We start from the raw sequence: 5710 nt of genomic DNA, 5'->3' as shown, positions 1-5710 counted from the left end.
TGGGCACTTAATGACCTTTACTCTGGGAGTGGACTGCCCAGTACACACGCTGCAGGAGTCAGAGAACAGGAAGCAAATTTGATTCTGAGGATATGGAAAAAGAACTCTGGCTTCCAGGACATTAACCACTGCTTATTGCTGCAACTCTTATAAAATTCGTATGCTGGGTTCATTTCATTTTGAAAAACATTGATTTTTTTCCCCCTAATGTTATTTAACTTAAAAACAAAACCAAAAAACTATCTCTGTTCTTTAACCCTCGGGGGACTGATACATTTAGGCAAGTAACCAAAGAAGAAAAAAAAAATTGGAACACTTTCTTTGCCCAGAGTCTCCAGAGGGTTAAAGAGTGGGGTTTTCTCTAACTTCTTACATAAGGCGCCCTTATTCCACCTTTTTTCTTAAAAGAAACTTTTTCTTTGGTTTCTTTTAATTTTTCAGTGAGTCTGTCCTTTGTCTCCTCCATTTTCTCTGTGATGAGATCCTTAGTCTCTTCCATTCTGTCCTGCAAATAAATACTCCTTGACAGGTGGTGGGGTTGACATGTAGCCATGACTTGGCAAATACTTCACAGTAAAGGATGTTCCTCCCAAGGTCACAGTGTAGCGGGCAGGTGTTGCAATCTTTAACATGGCATATGCTGTCAGGGCATTCCCACTATGGGAGTTTTTCAGGATGTCTACTACACTGTCAGGTAATCCGCACATCGCTAGGAAAGAGATGGCATTCACTCCTTTTATAGCTGCATAGTAAAATGTTCCAAACAAAATACCGGAAGTTATTAAATGCACAGGAATTAAAACTTTTCCATATTGTCTAAAGGTTTTCTTAAATCACTGATAAAGACTAATAGACTTGTCTTGTAAAGGATCTTGCTCTTCCTTTTCTTCGGATGGAGATTCTTGGGATGTGGCACTGGAAGAGAAAACCCTCTTGGATAAAATATCCTGCTCCCATGGTTCCTGGCAAAGGACTCCCAGCTGGGGTGGCTGAGCATCTAATAGATTTCTTTGCTTTGCAAGGCACTGAACAGCAGATAAATGAAGCCACTGCTTTCGAAGGTGCGGTGTCCAAACCACTCTGCATTCACCTCTACTCCAAAGCAATGGTCCTTTTATGCTCCGGTGGTGTTCAAAGAGCCTGGCTTTCTGTGGTTCTGAGAATGTCCTGAGTGCCAGCCGAGACACAGTCCGTGGTACATTCCATTGCATTTTGAAGGATGGTGATGGATTTCAGCTTCTACAGAGACTCTCAGGATGTGTGTGTTGGGGGGCTCTCCACCGAATCCTGCAGCACGGGCCGGAAGAAGCTGCCTCGGCAAGGCTACCCGGCCAAGCATGGGGCAGGGTGACGTGTCGCAGGACTCAGGCGAACGCTCGGCCTCCACCACCCAGCCCAGCCGTGCCCACTAGCAACATGCTCTGACCCTCCGTGCCCGCTCGCAGGGCCACAGGCACGCCGCCGAGCGAGGAACCCTGGGACTCTAAAGATTATTTTTAAATTTCTACTTTTGTCAGCAATTATTATTTTATTGTATTGTAATAAAAAATCTTTTCTATTTTTCTATTTCAGAGGATTTACTGAAGTTTTCTTTGTGGTCTACTATATGGCCATTTTAGGAGTATTCCATGGCCATCTGAATGAAGATTAGCTTAGGTTTTCAAGCTATTGCTTTTTTAAATGTTATTATGCATATGGGTGTTTTACCTGCATTTATGTCTGTGCACCATATGAGTGCAGTCCCCACAGAAGTCAGGAGAGGACGTCAGGTCCCCAGAGCTGGACTTACTGGCCGCTGTGAGCCACCTTGTAGATTGTAGGAACTGAACTCGGACCCTCTGAGAGAGCAGCCCGTGTTCTTCATTACAGAGTCATCTCTGCAGCCTAGACTTGATTGTAAAAATCTTCCTTATTGTTTTGTTTCTTTGTCTCTACCTAACAAAAGCTATTGGGGCCCAGCCCCTCGATAGCCTTCTCCCGGAGTCCCAGGAGAGACGCCACTGGTGGCGGATTAATCTGAGTGGTTCTCTAATAAATTTAGACTATACACTTGATTCTTCTGAGTCAGTTCTGTCTACACAGCTTCTTTTCTGCTCTCCTACATTGCTCCTTTCTTGACTGAAACTCTCTACTCTTTTTCTGCTGTTCCCTCTAGAAGTGCTATCTTAATTCCTTCATCTTAGTTCTGCCCCATCCTGTTCTTCCTCATCTCGTTCCTCCTCCCCACCTGTCTCTTCCTCATCTTCCATCTCTCTTCTAGTTCTCTCTTCTAGTCCTCCAATCCAGTTCTCCTCCAATCTAGTTCTTCCCATCTCCTTTCATTCCTCTCCAGTTCTTACCCATCTAGTTCTTCCATTCTCTTTTTTCTTCTCCGTCCCTGCTCTGAAAATAAAACTGCCTTTTATCCCTTTGGCCCTTATCTCTCCAAGCTATCTCTGTCCCCACTGTTTCTGGCCTGGCAGGGAAAGTATGCTTGGTTGCTAGGCAACTTCCCTCACAGCTAGATGTACCTGTAAAGTAGGAATGCTTTAGTTCAGTTCTGAGTCAACGGTTAAGGGTGGATCTAAAACCAGAGATAAGACTTTGGAAAGGAGAAAGTTAAGCTTAATTAGCACATCCGCCAGGCTTTCTCAGACAGATAGTCTGGATGCTTAAGTCTGTTCTTAGGGAATCTGTGAGGTATCTCAGATAAGATACTTTCATCCGGGGATGGTCCTGGCCGGATGCTGCTAATGTCGATAAATACAGAAAGGCCTGAAAGTAGGGATCCTGGCTGCCTTATGCACAGAAGTATCCATTAGTAGAGGGGAAATTGTGCCCAATGAATGATGGAAAAGCCACAATAGCACACGAGAAATTCATAGCAGGAAACAGCTAATAATCAAAGGCCAATATCACCAAGACTCCTTGAGCCTCAGCTTGACCTCTGGAAGGCCCTTGGCTTCTTCCAGGTACTAGCTTTGTCATAATCAGCTGAAATCCTGCTTCATATTGTTGCGGCTTGCAACATCTACCCTGGACTGGAAGAGGGTTGACAGCAAAAAGCTGCTACTTACACTATGTGTCTTTACTTTTTGGAATTTCAGGAACCTCTGCTTAATATCATTGGAGCTTGAGTTGTTTTTTGTTTGTTTGCCTGAATTATCCATTTCCTTTTTGTTCTTATGTAATACTTCCCACCTGAATTCTGTCGTGTCTGCTACTCAGCAGCTGATTGGCCCTGGACAGTCACCTGTGTAGGCAGGTTTCCTGATAGAGCCAGGGTGTGAAGTGGGCTTTGTGAATGCGCTTACACTGCTGTGTCACACGTGTCGCATCTTAGACTGACTGCATCATTTTGGTTTATTTTCTATTTTTATAAATTTTACAAGTCTCTCATTGAGTCATTTGCTCTGTTTTATACTTCAGGTGAGGTTCACATAAAATGAAACCTCAAATTATCTGTGTTTTAGAAACTGCCTGTTACTCTGCTAACACCCAATCTCTTGTGCCCCTCAGCATGTATCAGCTCTCCACTGCAGAAGTTTGGCCTCACTACTATTGCTCACTAATGGATTTCCATCAGTAACATCATTTTTGGTACCATTATATTGTTAATTATCTGCTAGAAACAAATATCTGCTTTTCCAACTCTGTGGCTATCCTTTCAGAATGTTCCCAAATTCCTCATGATGTCTGGATACGTTTATTTGTTGGTTTCATGTGTTTGTTTTGTTTGGTTGGTTTTTCGAGACAGGCTTTCTCTGTGTAGCCCTGACTGTCCTGGAACTATCTCTGTAGACCAGGCTGACCTCAAACTCACAGAGATCTGCCTGCCTCTGCTGGGATTTAAGTAAGGAGTGTGCCACAACTGCCTGGCTGGTTCCATGTGTTTTAATAGCACTTACATTCACATTTTTTTTTAAACTTTGTTGGTTACATTTCAATACTAAATAGCATTTAAATCCAGACTTAAAAGTTGGCTGGTAAATTTCAGCACTGCTTTTCACGTGTTTTAAATTTCATTTTCACTGAAACTGGGTCGGTCTTTCCCTGCTGCAGCCTCATTGGTCATCGGGTGCACTCTGCTAAATTAAGCCCTTGGGGGAGCCACTTCAGGGGAGGTTCCTAGGATGCTGTGTAGGAGCAGGATTGGCAAGCTTTCCAGGCTTCCCAATCCAGCCGGGGTCTCTGTTGCCATGGAGACAGACTCCCTCCAACACTACTACTCAAGCAGGAGATCCTTGGAGATTCTTCCCTACTCTGCTGCTCAAAATCAAACTGGCCCCACGACAATAGCAAAGCTGCTGAGATGGAGGTGACTGTATTCTGAGAGCAGCGTTTTGTTGGGGTTCGCTGAGCCACAGAGACAGTCACCTTCCTAATGCTCCTTTGTCTCCTCAGGTTGCTCAGTCCAATGGCAGCTGGTTTGGTCAGCCCTGACGTTCAGAGAATGCTGGCGCTGAACTGTTCATTATTTTCATCTTTACTTTCTTGGGTGTGATTTTCAGGGGGAGGGAAACCCTACTAAATTACGCAGCAGCAATGCTCACCTCAGACACACGAGAAGTTGGGATCGGGTTTATGAGGGCAACCTGACAGCCGCACACAGTCCCCCGTACTCAACGTCCCACTTCCTGTTCTTAGTCCTTACACCTTGCCAGGTAGCTTTATACATTTCCTCCGGGGCTTCTCCAAAGCCGGCCTCCTGAGGGAAGTCAGTGTAGCACAGGGAGGGGGAGGTGCTTATTGCTACCTCCATTCAAAACTGGTCATCATCGGTCCAGATCCCGCCTTTGACATCCTGGTGATGTTTTGGGGGCTTCAGTGCATTTGGTTTTCTTGGACTTTCCATTTATGCAGATCTGCATGTTGGACAGGGATTGCCTATATCTCAGGGATCATAATGCCCTATTTAAATCTATTTAAACTAGCCTCATATACATTTATTTTCAGAAACCTCTCTCTCTCTCTCTCTCTCTCTCTCTCTCTCTCTTTCTTCCCCCTTTTCCTGGAAGATGTTTCAGTTTTCCTCAATGTGTAACTGTCTTCATTTGCAATTCACTCCCCCCACACACACACATTTCCACTTCCACAATCTAGTCTGATAGGCCAGGCTTACAGGCACTTTACCTTGTCGCTGAGATTTCATTTCCCTCTCAGATGACAATTTGAAGCAAATGGCCTTAATTATCAACAATGGGGAACTGAACCCATCTATTAGTGCCAGCAATTCTGGCTTTGGATATTGCCAGTAAATTAGTGACTGGGCAAAGACCTTTTGTGACTTGTTTCCATGACCTCGGTTGTATAGAAGACATGAGATCGCTGCAGACACGACAGGGGAGCATTTAAATATTTCACTCTCAGTTGAGAAGATATGAACCATGGCACAGCCAAGCCTGCTAAATACACCAGCCATCCATTTAAGGATGATTAGCAAGGATCAACAAAGTACAGCAAACGGCTGCTGCATGTTATAGCATGGAGGCATCTCCAGGGCACCTGAGCAGAAGCACACTAGCTCTACAGGGACCTTGCACCGGAAACGCTCCGGGGAGAGCAGACTTCTCCTGCAAGAGAACCTCTTTGCTTGATAGATCATGTGGAAATGTCGTGGAAAGTAAGTCTGGAGGTTGACAAACTGGTTTTGACCAGGTTGTGTGAGCTTGGCCAACCTGTTTAATTTCCTTTGTTTGTGGTTTTCTTCCACTAAATCAGAGGTAGCAAA

The 5710-nt window shown here is 44.6% G+C and overlaps 1 pseudogene; it reads right to left on the bottom strand.

Annotated features, from left to right (window-relative positions):
- Window positions 1–361: 361 nt before the first annotated feature.
- LOC118590747 lies at window positions 362–1282 on the bottom strand (annotated as a pseudogene).
- Window positions 1283–5710: the final 4428 nt, after the last annotated feature.

Source organism: Onychomys torridus, chromosome 9, assembly GCF_903995425.1.
Source record: "Onychomys torridus chromosome 9, mOncTor1.1, whole genome shotgun sequence".
NCBI classification, from domain to species: domain Eukaryota; kingdom Metazoa; phylum Chordata; class Mammalia; order Rodentia; family Cricetidae; genus Onychomys; species Onychomys torridus.
Note: the sequence above shows the minus strand (reverse complement) of the source record. Positions and strands in the feature narration are given on the sequence as shown.